The sequence below is a fragment of the Cherax quadricarinatus genome, chromosome 24 (assembly GCF_038502225.1).
Source record: "Cherax quadricarinatus isolate ZL_2023a chromosome 24, ASM3850222v1, whole genome shotgun sequence".
NCBI classification, from domain to species: Eukaryota; Metazoa; Arthropoda; class Malacostraca; order Decapoda; family Parastacidae; genus Cherax; species Cherax quadricarinatus.
In genome coordinates, this window is record NC_091315.1 from 23,133,197 (window position 1) to 23,153,653 (window position 20,457).

The 20,457-nt window shown below is 40.6% G+C and overlaps 1 protein-coding gene across 4 annotated transcripts in view; it reads right to left on the reverse strand.

Annotated features, from left to right (window-relative positions):
- The window catches only part of LOC128690750 (nucleoredoxin), a 518,570-nt gene extending 517,699 nt beyond the window's left edge, over positions 1-871 (reverse strand). Inside the window, exon 1 of one of the 4 annotated variants that reach the window (XM_070088257.1) lies at positions 812-871. The gene's annotated coding sequence lies outside the window, so the exon portion shown is untranslated. Of the gene's footprint in view, positions 1-760 lie in introns of all 4 variants that reach the window. The other 3 variants (XM_070088255.1, XM_070088258.1, XM_070088256.1) reach the window with 3 other exon arrangements.
- Positions 872-20,457: the final 19,586 nt, after the last annotated feature.

A 20,457-nucleotide genomic window follows, 5' to 3' on the forward strand; every position in this document is an offset into this window, starting at 1 on the left:
CAAGTGATATAAAATTCAACACTAATTATTAAATATTAAACACGCAATTCTATATTCAATACATCCACTTTAATATTGAACACGTGAATCGATATTATTCGCACCTGATTTAATATTAAATGAAAGTGACTTAATATACGCATGTGATTTAATATAAGCAAGTGATTTAATGACACGCAATTCAATGTTAAATGCACGTGATTTAATGAAAACATGTGATTGAATATTAAACACTGATATATTAATTAAATGTTATTTAATAATTCACATATTTTAATATTAAAATTTTATTTAACATTAAACGTTCGCTATTTAGTATGAAACGAAGGTGATATAATATTAGGAGCACGTGATTTATTATTAAATCCTTGTGATTAATACTTAATGCACAAAATTTAATCTTACAGACGCGTGATTTAAACAGAAAATGAAATATATCCTCCTGAAAATCCTAATTTTAGTGTTACTGTAAGCGATAGGTTATGTAACTAGAGTTTTAACACTAGTGGTATATTTGGTGAGTAATGTTGCCTTCCCTGACAAGAACCTCAGGGGTGAGGAAGGTCTTACATCCACCCCCGCAGTTCTTCACTCACACCCTCTCTCTTCCTTTTAACGTTTACTAACAAATCTTTTAGCACTTTTCAACGTTTCTTCGCGCATTATTACAGTATTTCGTAATGTATATAGTTTCTAAAACTTTTTATTATCGATAAAGTCCCTGTTTATTCGTCACTGAGCCAGAGAGGTCTGGTATTACCGCGTGTAAATGTACAAGGATGGTCACACAGAGACGAGCACTACACCCAACCTCACGACAGCCAATCTCAGACTGTGGCAGACGACGCGTCAACACTCCCGCCAAACACGCGGGCGGGGCACAGAGCCACCTAGGAACGGCTATCATCACTATACTCCTCCTAACCCTGTTATGTACTCACCTATAGGTGGTTGCCGGGGTTGAATGCCAGCTCCTGGCCCACCTCTCCTCTGTGCGCTAATAATAATATTAATAATAATAATAATAATAATAAAAATAATAATAATAATAAAAATAATAATGTCTGTTTCTACAGGCACCATGGCCTGGTGGCAACAGCTTTCGTTTCACACGGTGAGTGTCCGGGTTCGATTCCCGGCGAAGGGGTGGAAACATTGAACGAGTTTCCTCAACATGAGATTTACGGAAGTATTTACAGTGGAGACAGAACAAAGGGGGACACCAGCAAGGAATAAACCAACAAGTGTTGGATGACATACATACAACTGAGGAGGAGGTGAAGAAGCTGCTAAGGGACATTGATACCTCAAAGGCGATGGGACCGGACATCTCCCCGTGGGTCCTTAGAGAGGGAGCGGATATGTTGTGTGTGCCACTAACCACAATCTTCAATACATCCCTTGAAACTGGGCATCTACCTGAGGTATGGAAGACAGCAAATGGAGTTTCTATAGACCAGTGTCACTGACGTGTATAGTATGCAAAGTCATGGAGAAGATTATCAGGAGGAGAGTGGTAGAGCACCTGGAAATGAACAAGAGTATAAATGCCAACCAGCACGGATTTATGGAAGGCAAATCCTGTGTCACAAACCTTCTGGAGTTTTATGATAAAGTAACAGAAGTAAGACACGAGAAATAGGGGTGGGTTGATTGCATCTTCTTGGGCTGCAAGAAGGCCTTTGACACAGTTCCTCACAAGAGACTAGTGCAGAAGCTAGAGGATCATGCTCGTATAACAGAAAGGGTACTGCAATGGATCAGAGAATACCTGACAGGAAGGCAACAACGAGTCATGGTACGTGATGAGGTATCACAGTGGGCACCTGTGACGAGCGGGGTTCCACAGGGGTCGGTCCTAGGACCAGTGCTATTTTTGGTATATGTGAATGACATGATGGAAGGGTTAGATTCAGAAGTATCCCTGTTCGCAGATGATGTGAAGTTAATGAGGAGAATTAAATCAGATGAGGATCAGGCAGGACTTCAAAGAGACCTGGACAGGCTGGACACCTGGGCCAGCAACTGGTTTCTCTAATTTAACTCCCAAATGCAAAGTCATGAAGATCGGGGAAGGGCAAAGAAGACCACAGACAGAGTATAGGCTAGGTGGCCAAAGACTGCAAACCTCTCTCAAGGAGAAAGATCTTGGGGTGAGTTTAACACGGAGCATGTCTCCGGAAGCACACATCAACCAGATAACTGCTGCAGCATATGGGCGCCTAGCAAACCTGAGAACAGCGTTCCGATACCTTAGTAAGGAATCGCTCAAGACACTGTACACCGTGTACGTCAGGCCCATACTGGAGCATGCAGCAACTGTTTGGAACCCAAACTTGATCAAGTACCTCAAGAAATTAGAGAAAGTGCAAAGGTTTGCGACAAGGTTAGTTCTAGAGCTAAGGGGAATGTCCTATGACGAAAGGTTAAGGGAAATCGGCCTGACGACACTGGAGGACAGGAGGGTAGGGGAGACATGATAACGACATACAAAATACTGCGTGAAATAGACAAGGTGGACAGAGACAGGGTGTTCCAGAGAGGGGACACAGAAACAAGGGGTCACAATTAGAAGTTGAAGACCCAGATGAGTCAAAGGGATGTTAGGAAGTATTTCTTCAGTCATAGAGTAGTCAGGAAGTGGAACATCCTAGCAAGTGAGGTAGTGGAGGCAGGAACCATACATAGCTTTAAGATGAGGTATGACAAAGCTCATGGAGCAGGGAGAGAGAGGACCTAGTAGCACTCGGTGAAGAGGCGGGGCCAGGAGCTGAGTTTCGACCCCTGCAACCACAATTAGGTGAGTACCGGTTGTCTATGTTCACCCATCAGTAAAATGGGTATCTGGGTATTAATCGACTGGTGTGAGTCGCATCCTGGGGCAAAACTGACCTAATTTGCCCGAAATGCTCAGTATAGCAAGGGGCTTTCTGTATAGTATTATGTCATTGATGTCAGCTAGGACTGTATTCCTTGTACATGTACTTGTAATAAATAAAAATATTATTATATGTACAAGGTATACAGTCCTAGCTGACATCAGTGACATACTGCTATATAGAAAGCTGCTTTTTATGCAGAACATTTCGGGCAAATTAGGTCGGTTGTGTCCCAGGCTGCGACCCACACCAGCCGACTAACACCCAGGTACCCATTTTACTGGTGAGGAACATAGACAATCAGTGTAAAGAATTATTATTATAGTCATAAAGAAACACGCCCAATGCCTCTATCCTCGCCGGGAATCGAACGCGGACCCTCCCCGTGAAAAACGAAAGCTTTAGCCACCAGGCCACGGGACACCATTACTGGATGTTCCCTTCGCCTGGCTATGTATTTCAATGGTGAGTGTTAGTAATAACGATTTCATTAAAAAGCTGAAGTGTGTAAACTTTTGAAGAATACATGTAACTAAAAATGCTGACTGGAAATGATATACATATAAGGATACTAAAAAATAGCAAATCAGTTTGTAAGGTATGGACAAACACTAAAAATAAGTTCCCGACCAACCGGGCTGTGCTTCGTACGTTGGTTTGTATGCGGCCAGCAGTAACAGCCTGGTTGATCATGCCCTAATGAACCGCAAGGCCTGGTTATGGACCAGACTGCGGGGGCGTTGACCCCCCAAAATACCATCCAGGGATGGGTTTTAGACGCGCGCACGCACAGACATAGGAAGGAAGGAAACAAGTGATGATTGTACATGACGAGATGTCAGAGTGGGGTTCCCACAAGGGTCAATCATAGGGCCGGTGCTCTTTCTTGTATACGTGAATGACATAACAAGGGATCGAGTCAGAGGTGTCCCTTTTCTCAAATGACGTGAAACTGATGAAGAGAATACAAACGGACAGGGACCAGGTAAGGTTACAAATGGATCTGTACAGGCTACAAGCCTTATCCGATAAATGGCTCCTGCAATTTAACCCCAGCAACGCAAAGTAATGAATCTTGGAAGGGCAAAGAAGACTGGAGCAGATGAAGTAAAGTCTCCGGAGATAGAGACTGCAAACCACACTCAAAGAGAAGGATATTGGGGCGAGTATCATACCGAGCACATCCCCTGAGGCGCACATCAACTAAATAACTGTTGCAGAACATGAATTTTAGCAAACCTAAGAAAAGTGTTTCGATATCTAAGTAGGGAGACATTCACTACACTGTACGCCGTGTAGGTTAAGCCCATATTGGAGTATGCAGCACCAGTATGGAACCCACATCTGGACAAGCAAGTTAAGAAACTATAGAAAGTGCAGAGGATAGCAAAAGAACTAGTCCCGGAGCTAAGGGGTATGTACTTTGAGGAGAGGATGTCAGAAGGGCTAGGGGTATATGATAACGACATACAAAATACTGAGAGGAACTGACAAGGTGAACATGGCTAGAATGTTTCAGATATGGGATACAGAGACAAGAGAGTACAACTGAAAGTTGAAAACTCAGATGAAACATAGAGATGCTAGGAAATATTTCTTCAGCCTTAGAGTTGTCAAGAAGTAGAACAATCTGGAGAGTGAAGTACTAGAGGCGGGATCCATACATAGCTTTAAGAAGAGGTATGATAAAGTTCTTGGAGCCAGGACAGTGGACCTACTAGCGATCAGAGAAGAGGCGGGGCCAAGAGCTGTGAATCGACCCCTGCAAGCACATATGGGTGAGCACACACACTAGGAGGGAATATGAATTTGGGAAGTGGCAAGTTAAGGGGCGGGGCCAAGAGCTAAGAGTCCACCTATGCATTGTGGCTAGCTGGTCCAGTGGCTAACGCGACGGTCTGGAGTTTTGAGACTCTCTGATCACGGGTTCTATCCCCACCAGTGGTATGGTTTGTTTTTTTTATGTCAGAGACATGTCAGTTTGACATGCCTAGCATGGATCAATAGGTAAGATAAGATTTCGTTCGGACTTTTAACCCCGGAGGGTTAGCCACCCAGGATAACCCAAGAAAGTCAGTGCGTCATCGAAGATTAACTTATTTCCATTGGGGTCCTTAATCTTGTCCCCCAGCATGCGACCCACACCAGTCGACTAACACCCAGGTACCTATTTGCTGCTAGGTGAACAGGACAACAGGTGTAAGGAAACGTGTCGAATGTTTCCACCCTCCGGGAATCGAACCCGGGCCCTCCATGTGTGAAGCGGGAGCTTTAGCCACCAGGCCATACTGCACTGTTCACCGGGTATTTTATGGCTATAGGCTTAATATAATTTCAAATAATGACAGCTGAGAAAGAAAAACCTATTAAAACAAAAGTTTCAATGATGAAGTTTTACAAGACAATAAAAATGTCCAAAGTTAAGAACCACTAAAAATGGAGACGCTCCAAAAATTGCCGTCGTTTTCTGTTCGCGTTAAATGTCAATATTCCAGAGCGATGGTGACGTCAGTACCTATAATGAATTCTGAATTTTGCAAATTATTTGTATTTGCTAATTATGATATAGTTATAAAAAAGTATAACCAGATGACTATTTTGGGGGGAAGTGATTCTGGATTTTTTTAACTAAACTACATACATAGTCAAACTATATTCATATCAGATACAATGCAGTAAATGTTAAAGCCTACCATACACCTGTGCCGAGATTCAAACTTTTTTCTGGTTTGACATATATGCTGTAGTGCTTATCTTGGCGTCAACAGAGGTACGAATTATGAAAAGACTTGAATAATGAAACACGATACAGAACGATACAAAAACTCACGTTTTTTTTTTTTTTTAAGATTTGAAGAAGTTCCTGCCTGAACATTATTTTAGGTGGCCCGCAGTTACAAAATCATCCTGCGTGATACGTGTGTTAGGAAAACATAGCTCATGTTCTAACCTTGTAAAATGTCATATAGATTAACCCATTGGAGCCTGCTGGGACTTTTCCAAAGGAAAAACAGAGCATTAGAATGAAAGAGCATTCCAATACCCCTATTGTCTCATGCTTGGCAGGTTTAATTCACATCCAATCAAACTCACTCGTATATCGATCCAATCTTTATGTAAGCCTACTTTATTTTGTAGTTTGAAGGGGGGTGATAAGGTAGGAGTCGTTGCAGAAATTATTGTAAATAATTTCGTTCGTTTGCGAATTGTTATTAACAATTGTAAAAATCTCTTCGAAGTTCGGTTCATTCAGCAGGATTCCATGAAATAACTTATTACAAGCTTGGTATTCCGGGGTATGGGGAATCATCCCGTATGGGCTAGGTGACCATACTTATATAGAGGTCTACTGTATGTACAATCGTAGACGGGCGATCTTGAACTCAAGTACTTTCACACTTCTCAGTGCATTAGGAGCTGCGCAATGTTGCAAGGGAGCAACCAAAGCAGGGAGAAAGGTCTCAGAGTAGCGTAGGTGTCACTGGCCACAGTTACCCTTAGACTGGGTTAGTGGTCGGTGCCAACCCCGCCCTACCATGGGTGGGGTGACGGTAGGGCGGGGTTGGCACCGACCACTAACCCAGTCTAAGTGTAACCGTGGCCAGTTACACCTAAGCTACTCTGAGACCTGTCTCCCTGCTTTGGCTGCTCCCTTGCACCATTGCACAGCTCCTGATGACGCACTGAGAAGCGTGAAAGTACTTGAGCTAAAGATCTCCACCCCCGTGGCTTGTCCTGCATATATATATATATATATATATATATATATATATATATATATATATATATATATATATATATATATATATATATACATATATATATGTCGTGCCGAATATGTAAAACTGGTCAATTAGCAAGAACTCATTTAAAATTAAGTCCTTTCTAAAATTTTCTCTTATACTTTTAAAGATATATTTTTTCATTACTGTTAATGTAAAAAATTTTAATTTTGCACCAAAAGAATCTTAGAAAACTTACCTAACCTTATTATAACAAGAACAATTTATTTTAGCCTAACAGTCGATGGCCTCCACTCCAAACCAACAGATACAGATACTAATGCCGGATAAAAAATCATCCCCCAGTACCAACAATACCACCAGTCCGATGACATTCTTCTTTGCAAATATACAGGGTCTAAAGCCAGCAACAAACAACAAAATACCTTTCATCCGTGGACTGCTTGCAGAGGCAAAGGCAATGTTCGCGGCTTTCAATGAGACCCACATAAAGGATCACTTGGACAACGAAATATGGATCCCAGGTTACAACCTATACAGATGTGACAGAGTGAACAGGCAAAAAGGGGGGGGTTGGCCTGTACATTGCAGAGTCACTTGTTTGCACAGAACTGCTTAATGCCTCAAATGATGTAGTGGAAGTTTTAGCAGTAAAGGTCGAGAACCAAAACCTAGTCATTGTGGTAGTCTACAAGCGGATGCAACATCCCAGCAATTCCAGGAACAGCTGTTAAAAATTGACCACTGTCTGGAAAATCTTCCAGCTCCTGCACCCAACATCTTGCTCCTGGGGGATTTCAACTTAAGGCACCTAAAATGGAGGAATATAGCAAATAATATTGTTGCAGTAATAACACCAGGAGGCAGCTCTGATGAAAACTCACACTCACACGAGCTTTTAAATCTCTGCACAAAATTCAATTTAAACCAGCAAATAATAGAGCCTACTAGACTGGAGAATACACTAGACCTCATCTTCACTAACAATGATGATCTGATAAGAAATGTCACCATATCAAAAACAATATACTCAGATCACAACATAATTGAGGTTCAGACATGTATGTGTGGAGCCCCAGACCGACATAATGAGACTAGTCACGAGGGAGCATTCACCAAATTCAACTTCAATAACAAAAACATAAAGTGGGACCAAGTAAACCAAGTCCTAACCGATATAAGCTGGGAAAATATACTAAGCAACACAGACCCCAACTTATGCCTAGAACAGATTAACTTGGTGGCACTCGATGTATGCACAAGGCTTATTCCTCTAAGAAAAAGGAGGAGTAGATGTAAAATAGAAAGAGACAGGCGCTCCCTTTACAGGCGACGGAAAAGAATAACAGAGCGGCTAAAAGAGGTCAATATATCTGAAATGCGTAGGGAGACACTGGTCGGAGAAATAGCAAGCATCGAACTTAAGCTAAAGGAATCTTATAGGAGTCAGGAATCGCGGGAAGAACTAAAAGCCATAAATGAAATCGAAAGAAACCCAAAGTATTTCTTCTCCTATGCCAAATCAAAGTCGAGAACAACGTCCAGTATTGGGCCCCTACTTAAACAAGATGGGTCCTACACAGATGACAGCAAGGAAATGAGTGAGCTACTCAAGTCCCAATATGACTCAGTTTTTAGCAAGCCGCTAACCAGACTGAGAGTCGAAGATCAAAATGGATTTTTTATGAGAGAGCCACAAAATTTGATTAACACAAGCCTATCCGATGTTATCCTGACGCCAAATGACTTCGAACAGGCGATAAATGACATGCCCATGCACTCTGCCCCAGGGCCAGACTCATGGAACTCCGTGTTCATCAAGAACTGCAAGAAGCCCTTATCACGAGCCTTTTCCATCCTATGGAGAGGGAGCATGGACACGGGGGTCGTCCCACAGTTACTAAAAACAACAGACATAGCCCCACTTCACAAAGGGGGCAGTAAAGCAACAGCAAAGAACTACAGACCAATAGCACTAACATCCCATATCATAAAAATCTTTGAAAGGGTCCTAAGAAGCAAGATCACCACCCATCTAGAAACCCATCATTTACACAACCCAGGGCAACATGGGTTTAGAACAGGTCGCTCCTGTCTGTCTCAACTATTGGATCACTACGACAAGGTCCTAAATGCACTAGAAGGCAAAAAGAATGCAGATGTAATATATACAGACTTTGCAAAAGCCTTTGACAAGTGTGACCATGGCGTAATAGCGCACAAAATGCGTGCTAAAGGAATAACAGGAAAAGTCGGTCGATGGATCTATAATTTCCTCACTAACAGAACACAGAGAGTAGTCGTCAACAGAATAAAGTCCGAGGCAGCTACGGTGAAAAGCTCTGTTCCACAAGGCACAGTACTCGCTCCCATCTTGTTCCTCATCCTCATATCCGACATAGACAAGGATGTCAGCCACAGCACCGTGTCTTCCTTTGCAGATGACACCCGAATCTGCATGACAGTGTCTTCCATTGCAGACACTGCAAGGCTCCAGGCGGACATCAACCAAATCTTTCAGTGGGCTGCAGAAAACAATATGAAGTTCAACGATGAGAAATTTCAATTACTCAGATATGTTAAACACGAGGAAATTAAATCTTCATCAGAGTACAAAACAAATTCTGGCCACAAAATAGAGCAAAACACCAACGTCAAAGACCTGGGAGTGATCATGTCGGAGGATCTCACCTTCAAGGACCATAACATTGTATCAATCGCATCTGCTAGAAAAATGACAGGATGGATAATGAGAACCTTCAAAACTAGGGAGGCCAAGCCCATGATAACACTCTTCAGGTCACTTGTTCTATCTAGGCTGGAATATTGCTGCACACTAACAGCACCTTTCAAGGCAGGTGAAATTGCTGACCTAGAAAATGAACAGAGAACCTTCACGGCGCGCATAACGGAGATAAAACACCTCAATTACTGGGAGCGCTTGAGGTTCCTAAACTTGTATTCCCTGGAACGCAGGCGGGAGAGATACATGATTATATACACCTGGAAAATCCTAGAGGGACTAGTACCGAACCTGCACACGAAAATCACTCACTACGAAAGCAAAAGACTTGGCAGACGATGCAACATCCCCCCAATGAAAAGCAGGGGTGTCACTAGCACGTTAAGAGACCACACAATAAGTGTCAGGGGCCCGAGACTGTTCAACTGCCTCCCAGCATACATAAGGGGGATTACCAACAGACCCCTGGCAGTCTTCAAGCTGGCGCTGGACAAGCACCTAAAGTCGGTTCCTGATCAGCCGGGCTGTGGCTCGTACGTTGGTTTGCGTGCAGCCAGCAGCAACAGCCTGGTTGATCAGGCTCTGATCCACCAGGAGGCCTGGTCACAGACCGGGCCGCGGGGGCGTTGACCCCCGGAACTCTCTCCAGGTAAACTCCAGGTAACCCAATTAAATATATTTTAGATTCGTTTACAGTATTTTAATACTAAACAAACACAGTGAAATATATTTTTTTCGTTAGGTTCAGAATGATTTTGGCGAAATTATTGCATACACAAATTTTCGCTTGTCCTATATGGTAACATGAACGTTGCTATTTAAACCAAGATCGAAAGTACTGCCTATTCGGCAAGACATTATATATATATATATATATATATATATATATATATATATATATATATATATATATATATATATATATATATATATATATATATATATATATATATATATATATATATATATATATATATATATATATATATATATATATATATCCAAGCACTTTCGTGACTTCTCACGTTATCAAGGAACTATAAAAGGAATAAAAGAAGGCATATAAAGGGTCAAGACTACACCTCACCATCACGTCACCACAACAAAGCTACGCTTCACACACGCGTGACGACACCCGACTCTGTGAAACTCACCTAATACTCTACCCAAGAATTAAAATTTATTACTTGTCTAATGTATCAATAAATTCATTTGGTAAAAGAGATTTGGGCAAAATTTGTTCATTCAAACAGGTTTTGAATGAAATTGTTCATTCAAACAAGTTTTGCTCAAATCTCTTTTACCAAATGAATTTAATGATACAACAGACAAGTAATAAATTTTAATTCCTGGGTAGAGTATTAGGTGAGTCTCACAGAGTCGGGTGTCGTCACGCGTTTGTGAAGTGTAGCTTTGTTGTGGTGACGTGATGGTGAGGTGTAGCCTTGACCTTTTATATGCATTCCTTTGATGTTTTGTTTTTTATAGTTCCTTAATAATGTGAAAAGTCACGAAAGTACTTTGAATTTCGCTATTCTTTCACAGTGGTTGTTTTGCATATTCTGATATCACCTGTTTACTGTGATCATATATATATATATATATATATATATATATATATATATATGTCGTGCCGAATATGTAAAACTGGTCAATTAGCAAGAACTCATTTAAAATTAGGTCCTTTCTGAAATTTTCTCTTATACGTTTGAAGATATATTTTTTTAATTAATGTTAATGTAAAAAAAATTAATTTTGCACCAAAAGAATCTTAGAAAACTTACCTAACCTTATTATAACAAGAACAATTTATTTTAGCGTAACCTAACTAAATATATTTTAGATTTGTTTACAATAATTTAATACTAAACAAACACAGTGAAATATATTTTTTTCGTTAGGTTCAGAATGATTTTGTCGAAATTATTGCATACACAAAATTTCGCTTATCCTATATGGCAAGATGAGCGTTGCTATTTAAGCCAAGATCGCAAGTTCTGCCTATTCGGCACGACATATATATATATATATATATATATATATATATATATATATATATATATATATATATATATATATATATATATATATATATATATATATAATATCGTACAGAGTAGGTAAAATTGGTCAGTTAGCAAAAAGGCATTTCAAATTAAATTGTTTCTAAAAGTTTTTCTTATACTTTTAAAAGATATGTTCATTCATTTATGTTAATGTAAAAATTAATAATTTTGTGCCAAAAGAACCTTAGAAAACTTACCTAATTTAGTCTGATCCAAGTAAATGTATTTTAGATAAGTTTACAATAATTTAATAATAAACAGACACAATGAAATATATTTTTTTCGTTCTGTTCAGAATTATTTTTGCGAAATTATTGCATACACAAATTTTCGCTTGCCTTATTCAGCAAGAAGAGCGTTGCTATTTAAGCCAAAATCGCAAATTTTACTTATTCAGCACGACAAGTAAGCCAGTAACGTGCACAAAACTGAATCAACTAGCATGCGTGCACACCAGTTCGTATGATAATAGGGCTATAATTGCAGCACTAAGAGGCAGGATATTCATTGAAGATGAGCAAATATAAGGGTGAGGTTTTCTGGTAACTTGCCTTGCCGCTAGGCTCCCGTGTGTGTGCACCGCTGAGGCGAGGCGGAGGCTGTCTCACCCTGGGCGAGGCAACAGATTAACACGGCGTAAAATCTTAATGAAGCCGTTCTGCTAGTTTTAAAAAATAAAGCAAAAAACTTGAATATCGTTCTCTCTCTTTTTTATTAAATAATTATACGGACTTAAATTTCGTATGACACAAAGGCAATAATAATTATTCTATATAGATGAACTCCCTCAAGGGAAGTTCTTTGACGCCGATGAGGAGCTCTTGATCCAAAGAACTGGGTGATCCTTTCCCTAGATCTAGCATGATTATCCTCCATTACCCTACGGGTTCAGCATTCTTTTATGAAGAGAACAAAAACTGCATTGATCAAGACATTAAGATAAAAGACACGTATGGACTGATCAAGACTTTTATTATTAATTAATGACTTGGTCAGTGCATACACGTTAATAACAATAGTCACTAAAGAAGAATAAGCGTCACAAGACCATGGTTGGAACAATTCATAAGAACACAAGAACGAATAAACACAACAACAGGTCCATGCTAGGTAGGTTCAGTTCACACCCATTTATACCCGTCCAACCTATATTTATAGCTACCCAAAGTTCTTGCCCAAGTGACGCTACCTGGGAGTTTATTCCACTCATCTACAACTCTATTGTCAAACCAATATTTCCTAATATCCTTTCTGAATTAAATTTCTCCAACCTGAATCCATTGCTACTACGAATCCTGTCTTGGCTAGTTTCAACACGCTATGTATATCCCCTTTATTTATTCCTGATTTCCATTTGTACACTTCAATAATATTTTCCTTAATTCAACGCCTTTCTAAGGAGCACAAGTTTAATGCCTTTTTATGCTTTTCAAGAGACTCCAATCCCACAGATTTTCCGTGTCTCTTCCTTTCGCCTTTGTGTAGTTTCTGATGCAAAACCTCAAATTTTCTAAAATTCTACCCTTTTTCTACCCTTTTTCCTGTCGACTATCAATATGGAATAATTTTTACCGTGTAAATAAAATTTCCTACATTTGTTGTTTATTGTGTTATTGGTCGGTCGTTGACTGGAAATTTTATCGCTAGATTTTCTTATGTTTTTAACATGATTATGTTGCCCCACTAAAATAAAGCCGAAATAAAATTATATATAGGAAATATTAAGTTACCAAACAGACATGAAATAAGAACAATAATCAAATCATAGTGGTTGGAACAGTTCACAACTAACAATTGGGAGAGGAAACTTATTCTAAAATTTCCTATCCAGAAGTACCCAAAAAATTAGCCTGGGTATAATAATAAGATTAAGAATAATCTATATATAATTACTTAAAACCCCCTCAAATACTATTGCTTCTATTGATTCTACAATACAAGTTTCATCAATTAAGAAGCTCACTCATCTGAAAGACGTTGTGTTGAGGCTACCTAAACTTTACGTCCACCGACGTTTAGTATGTATACGTCTGCGTCGTATACATACTAAATGTAATTTGTTCACACGCTTCATAAAAAGGATCTAGTGACATGGATCAAAATAAACAGATTTTAACTGGATCTGCTTTTCAAGCTGAATATTTTGCGATTTGCAAATGCAATGTTACAGACACATACAAAGTTTATATATACTGCTACAGATGACTGGGACCCAGTACCATCGTGCCTTATCTACTCTTCTGCTAGAATGAGCAGAGACGAGAAGTGTCACCAAGGCGTAACGTTATCCGACTTCCAAATGAGACCTGATTACTAAGGTGACCTAGCTTCCAAGTACATTATGCAGATTATCAATGACTTGCGCTAGCGTTATCGTCTTAAAAGGTAACCATTAAATAATGGGTTTGTAACTAATGCAGTATGGTTTAATCTCACAGTTTCTTGCAATATCTAGTTTTCAGATTTATGGACAGACTTTTTGAAATGTGAGGACCAGGTAAAAGGGTACATAGATGGAAGCTTAAAAAACAGACGAGTGACGAGGATGTTAGAAAGCACTTTTTTCAGACGTATAGTAGTAAGGAAATATAATAAATTGGAAGCAGAAAGTAGTGGAGGCAAACTCCATACAAAGTTATAAAAGTTGGATTTGTACGGAATAAAAGGCCAGAAGTCAGTAATGCCGGTCAACAAAGATTAAGAGGCGGGACCAGGAGCCAAGACCCGACCCTCGGAAATAAAACGGTGAGTACAAATTTGTGAAAAGACAACTAGCACATATTTAGAGAAAAAAAAAGTTCTGCTTAACAAACCTACTTGAATTTTACGACTTGGTGGTAGAAATAAAACAAGAAAGAGAAGGGTGGGCTTACTTTATATTTTTGGCTTGCAAGAAGAAATACTGCACCACACCGGGGAGCGACCCATAAACTGGAAGAACATGCAGGGATACTGGGAATAGTACTGCAAAGGACAGTAGAGTACATAGGGAAAGAAGACTAAGTAATGGTTTTTGACTGTAAATCCAGATGAAAAGACTTGAAAAATTGGTTCCAGCAAGGGTCAATGGTGGAATCAATATTAGTTTTCACATACTGAAACATCTTTCCAGAAGAGATACGGTCTTATATTTCGCTGTTGGCATATGATGTAAAAGCAATGAGAACAAGGGCTGAAGAAAAATGGAAAGATTACATAATGACTGACAGATTACAGGGGTGATCAGACATACGCTAATGAAATCTAACTTCAGAACTGCGAAATCATAAAAATCAGGAAAAGCGAAAGAATATGGTATTCGGAGCATGGATTATGGAAAAGGAAAAACAATGAGAACTTTACAAAAGGACCTTTGGGCAAGCATGGTACCGAACATATCGCTGGGGGTGCACATTAACTAATAGCATTGGCGGCAAATGTGTGCTAAGCAAATCTAAGTATATACAGAAAATAGAAAAAATCCAAAGCTCTGCAGCAAGCTGACTAACTAAACCTAGCAACCTTAGAAAGATTGTTCAAGGAAGACATGATAATAATGCAAAAAAATATTCAGAGGAATTGAGTGAGCAAACATGAATAAAACTGAAAAGTGAGGATGGGGACAAGGAGACAAGCGATTCACATGGACGATAGAAATTATTCGTTCAGCCAGAGTGATCAGGAATTGGAATGACTTAGATAAGATGGTGGAAGCAAACCTCATATACAGATTTAAAGAATAGTTACGACAGGGCCCATGAGTCTGCAGACTAGTGAAATCGGCTGTATGGAGTTAGGAGGCTGGTCCAGGAGGTGGGAGGTGAATACAAACATAGATGCACCCGAACAAAGGGCAAAAGATGACAAACAATCTTTATAACAAATATCCAACATAGCTGCTCACTTACACAGAGTCAAGTACCACTGACCAGAACATTTAAGGGAACCTAAGGTCAGCAGCCACCTGCATCATCCATCAACCATCCAGACATACACAGATGAATCATTCATACTGCCTGCATGACTGTTCTCTTATGTTCTAACATGGTCACTCTGTCCAAGGGCAAGTTTTTATGAGGTTTCCATCTTTGGCATGATACCCCCTTTCTCTCTCTCTCTATCTCTTTCTCTATCAAGCAAACACATACAACCAGATGTAGGTGAGTACAAACACACACAAGAAAGATATGGGAGATATGATAACGACATATGAAATACTGAGAGGAATCGACAAGGTGGACAGAGACAGGATGCTCCAGAGATGGGACACAGCAACAAGGGGTCACAACTGAAAGCTGAAGACTCAAATGAACCACAGGGATGTCAGGAAATATTTCTTCAGTCACAGAGTTGCCAGGAAGTGGAATAGTCTGGGTAGTGATGTAGTGGAGGCAAGATCCATACATAGCTTTAGGAAGAGGTATGATAAAGCTCATGGAGTGGGAAGAGTGACCGAGTAGCGGCCAGCGAAGAGACGAGACCAGGAGCTGTGAATCGACCCATGCAACCACAAATAGGTGAGTACACGCACATACACAAGAGGTACGACAAGGCTCTTGGAGCTGGGAGAGAGTGACCAGCGAAGAGGCAGGACCAGGAGCTGCGAATAGACCCCTGCAGCCATGTATAGGTGAGCACATACTATATATATATATATATATATATATATATATATATATATATATATATATATATATATATATATATATATATATATATATATATATATATATATATATATATATATATATATATAATAAAAACACTGCAATTAGCCGAGGGCTCGAACCCATGTCGTTTGGCCCGTTTCATGGTGAGCGAAAAATCACATGATGCTCTAACCCACAGGACCACCCAATCCTACAAAGATCACGCACCCAGCAAAGCTAGGTGTTGTACAGTGATCCGAGAAAATACGATGGTGTGGGTCCCTCAGAACTAGTTTCATTCAACTCCCCGTTTGGTGTACTAGCCTCCATATACAATATACGTATATCGTATACTGCTTGTGGAGGCATTTAGATTTAGTGTGGAAATTCATTCATACCAAAATTCCAAGGCCGGGTTCGTATCCAAATAATTAGATGCCGCAGTCGCAGGGATCCTTAACATATCCTTCGGCCCGACAATAACATTAAATGATTGAAAAATATAGCGTGCAGATTAGTAGATTACATCTTAAGGATGATTTAGGTAGGTTTAAATTGTTAGTAAATAATATTAGAATTAATAATGTATCCTTAGACATTAATATTACGTTATATTAGGTATAGTCTTTTTGTGCAAGCGAGGTAAACTAGAGGCATGCAGAGCCCTTCTTCTCCTTTCAAGATCAAGATCAAGAGAGCTTAGGTAAGACCCCCTTTGTGGGATGAGCTGGGAAGACGGGACAGGAGAAGAACAGTGTTGGAGAGGAGTGTCCACAGTCGTAGAGAAAGCGCCAAGGCTTAACCCAGAGGCTAGACGCTCGTGGGACAGAATGGAGAAACGGGAGTAGCAGGCTCTGTTGCAACAGTCTTGCGAGATAAAGATAAGATTCCGTTCGGATTTTTAACCCAAAAGGATTGGCCACCCAGGATAACCCAAGAAAGTCAGTGCATCATCGAAGACTGTCTGTTTTATTTCCATTGGGGTCCTAAATCTTGTCCCTCAGGATCTGACTCACACCAGTTGACTAACACCCAGGTACCTACTTGCTGCTAGGTGAACAGGACAATAGGTGGAAAGAAACGCTTCGACATGTTCCTACCCCGCCGGGAATCGAAGCTGGGACCTCTGTGTGTAAAGCGAGAGCTTTGCCAGCCAGGCCACGGGGCCACCGTGTGGTGGTTCGAGGTCTTGAGTCTTGAGAAGCTGGCAGCAGGTTAGGTCGCAGGACAGGCAGGTAGGAATATCAGAGAGCAGCTCATTGGTGGTGTTATTAACGTGTTTGAGGAGGCAGGTTTCAATTTTTTTGAAGATGCTCCTAGAGAGGTAGTACACTTTTGTCTTGTTTTCAAAGGTGAAACGTAGAGGCTTGGGGAATTTCAGAACTTGGGTAAGTGTGAAGTGAAGTGGTAGCTCGCAAGCAAACTTGACAGTTCCAGCACCGAGGCCTTTGTAGAATTCAGTGCAAGTCATGGTATCAGCGTTAGATGGAGAAATGTAAAAGGTAAGGTTTTTCCATGAGGGCGTACTGGAGTCATCAACAACTTCAGAAATGGATTCGGTGTTTGAGTCTACAATGGTGCTGGCAGGTGACGGTTGGTCGGCAGGAACAGTGGAGAAGTGTAATGGTGGTGTATCATTAGGTTGGGAGGCGGTGGTTGAGGCAGAATAAACAGTTTTGTCGGCGGTGGAAGTGGTTGTAGAAGATTCAGGAACAGTTGCTTGGGCAGAAGGAGGTCTGCAATTGCAGTAAAGTTCACGACGTTGGGAAGGATCTTGAGGATGTCGGCTGAAGGTGGTGCTGAAAGTGCCGGGTTGGCTGTATTAGCAAGGTGCGCATACATCATGCAATACAGCACCTTGGAGGGAGCCGCGTCCGGAAGTGGAGAGAGGGAGCTGCTGGGAAGAGAGGACTGTTGTGTGGCTTGAAGAATTCTAGTGGTGTCAGACTGAAGTTTTGTTATGGCGGCATATGTCGGCGATTTTGGGTTGTTCTTCTTAGCTTCTTCTTTGATTTTCTTAGACAGTACTTCCTTTCTTAGTGGGCATTTGGCAGTTTAGGCATGTTGGAGTGGCAATGATTCAACATATCTGGTCAGTGGCCAGTCGTCAGTGGTCAGTCGTCAGTGGTCAGTCGTCACGTGAGGTCACAGACCCTGAGCTACTTTGGGGATTAGTGTGGACGGTTACAAAGCCATGGCTTGCTTTTGCACGGTTTTAAGATCTGAGGTTGGGGTGTTGAAGGAGGAAGTCCTGCTTCTCCAGGAGGAGATTAGGAGGCTGAAGGTCCACTTCAATGGGTCTAGGAGTGAGTGTGAGGTGGCTGGAGTGGTTGAGGGGAATGAGGTTTCTAGCAATGAGATGCAGTCTGTCACTCGCTGCGAGGAGGCTGTAGGTGGGAGGGTAGTAACGGCTACCAGCAGTGAGGTGCAGTCCAGCACCTGCTACAAGTGGCGAGTGGTTCCCAGTAAAGGGATGAGTATCAAAATAAGGATAGTTAAGAGTGAAGATTTGAAGGTAGGAAATCGCTTCTCTGTTCTTCAGAATGAATGTACTTCAGTGGCCAGTGAAGGTAAGGGTACTACTACCCCTGCTAATAGAGGTAAGTGCATTCTTGTGGTTGGTGACTCTCAGGTAAGATACGTATATGGACCGTGCTTTCTGTAATAGGAATAAGATGAGAGATATAGCGTGCTTCCCTGGAGCTGATGTTGGTGACATAGTCAACAGGTTGAATAATATCATGTCAGGTAATGGGAACAAGCCCATTATCTGTCTCAGTGCTGGTGGAAATGATACTGGGAATGGTAGGAAAGAAGAGCTGCTAGATAAGCACAGGTCAGCTATAGATTTAATTAAGTCTAATGGAGGGGTCCCAATCATATGTAGCATCTTGCCTAGAAGGGGAGTGGGCAATGAATGGTTGTCTTGGGCAATTGGTGTAAATTGCTGGCTAGACAGATACTACAAGGAACTTGCAAACCCAATCATTGACAACTGGGACAACTTTTATGGCAAACATGATATGTATGCACGGGATGGGGTACATTTCTCTGGGGCAGGGGTGGCAGCACTTGCAAACTCGATTGAGAGGGCCATTGCTGAAATGCCTAGGATTTTAAACTGATAGAAGATAGAGGTATGGGTGTGTGTGAGAAACAGGCAAGTTGCAACACTAGGGTTGAAAACAGTAAATGTATAAAAGACATTCATCATGAAGTTATAAATAAAGACAATAGATCAGGTCAGCAAACAAAGGGGGACAGCAGAGGGCAGCAAGGGACTAGCTCCCTTAAAGTTTACTATATTAATAGCAGGAGTGTAAGAAATAAGATAGATGAGCTAAGATTAATTGCAAGTGCAGGAAACATAGATATTATTGCTATAACAGAGACCTGGCTCAACCTGAAAGTTAGCGAGATGCCTTCTGAATGTCACATACAAAGATATAAATTATTCCACACTGACAGGGTCAACAGGAAGGATGGTGTAGTAGTGATGTATGTCAGAGACAATTTAAATTGTTATGTTAGACAAGATATAAAATTAGAAGAGTCAGCCACTGAATCTGTTTGGTTACAGCTTCTCGAGGGCTGTGAAAACTAATTTACAGGGCCCCAAATCTTGATAACGAGTGCAGTAAACTTCTATGGGACGAAATTCGTAAGGCATCTACATACGAAAATGTTGTGCTAATGGGAAATTTCAACTATAGACAGATTGACTGGAGCAATTTGACAGGAAATTTAGAGTCAGGTGACTTTCTTGATGCGATTCAGGATTGTTTTTTTAAAGCAGTTTGTGACAGAACTAACTAGAGGAAATAACCTGCTTGACTTGGTTCTTACCAGCAGGGAAACACTAATTAATAATCTGGAGGTTAATGATGAGCATGGTGAAAGTGATCACAAATCACTCAGTTTTAATATATCATGGAATTACCCTAATAATGGCAATCAAGTCTCTGTCCCTGACTTCTGCTTGGGTGATTTCATAGGACTGAAAAATTACTTGGGTGGGCTGAACTGGAATGACCTGACTATAGGTCAGGTAGGTGGTGATGATTGCCAATATGACGTTTTCCAGGGCATAGTTCTAGCTGCTCAGACAATTTATGTTCCAAATAGGGAAATCAGATCAAACAAAAATTATCCTAAATGGATGAACAATAGATTAAAACATCTAATTGGTCAAAAGAGAGGCATATATAGGCAAATCAAAAGAGGAGAGGGGCAATTAAGAAATCAATATATTCAGTTAGGGAGAGAAATAAAAAAAAGGAATAAGAAAAGCAAAAAGAGATTATGAGGTTAAAGTTGCAAGAGAATCGAAGATTAACCCAAAAGGATTCTTTCAGGTATATAGAAGTATACCTAACTGTTTCATATGTGTCTTACCTA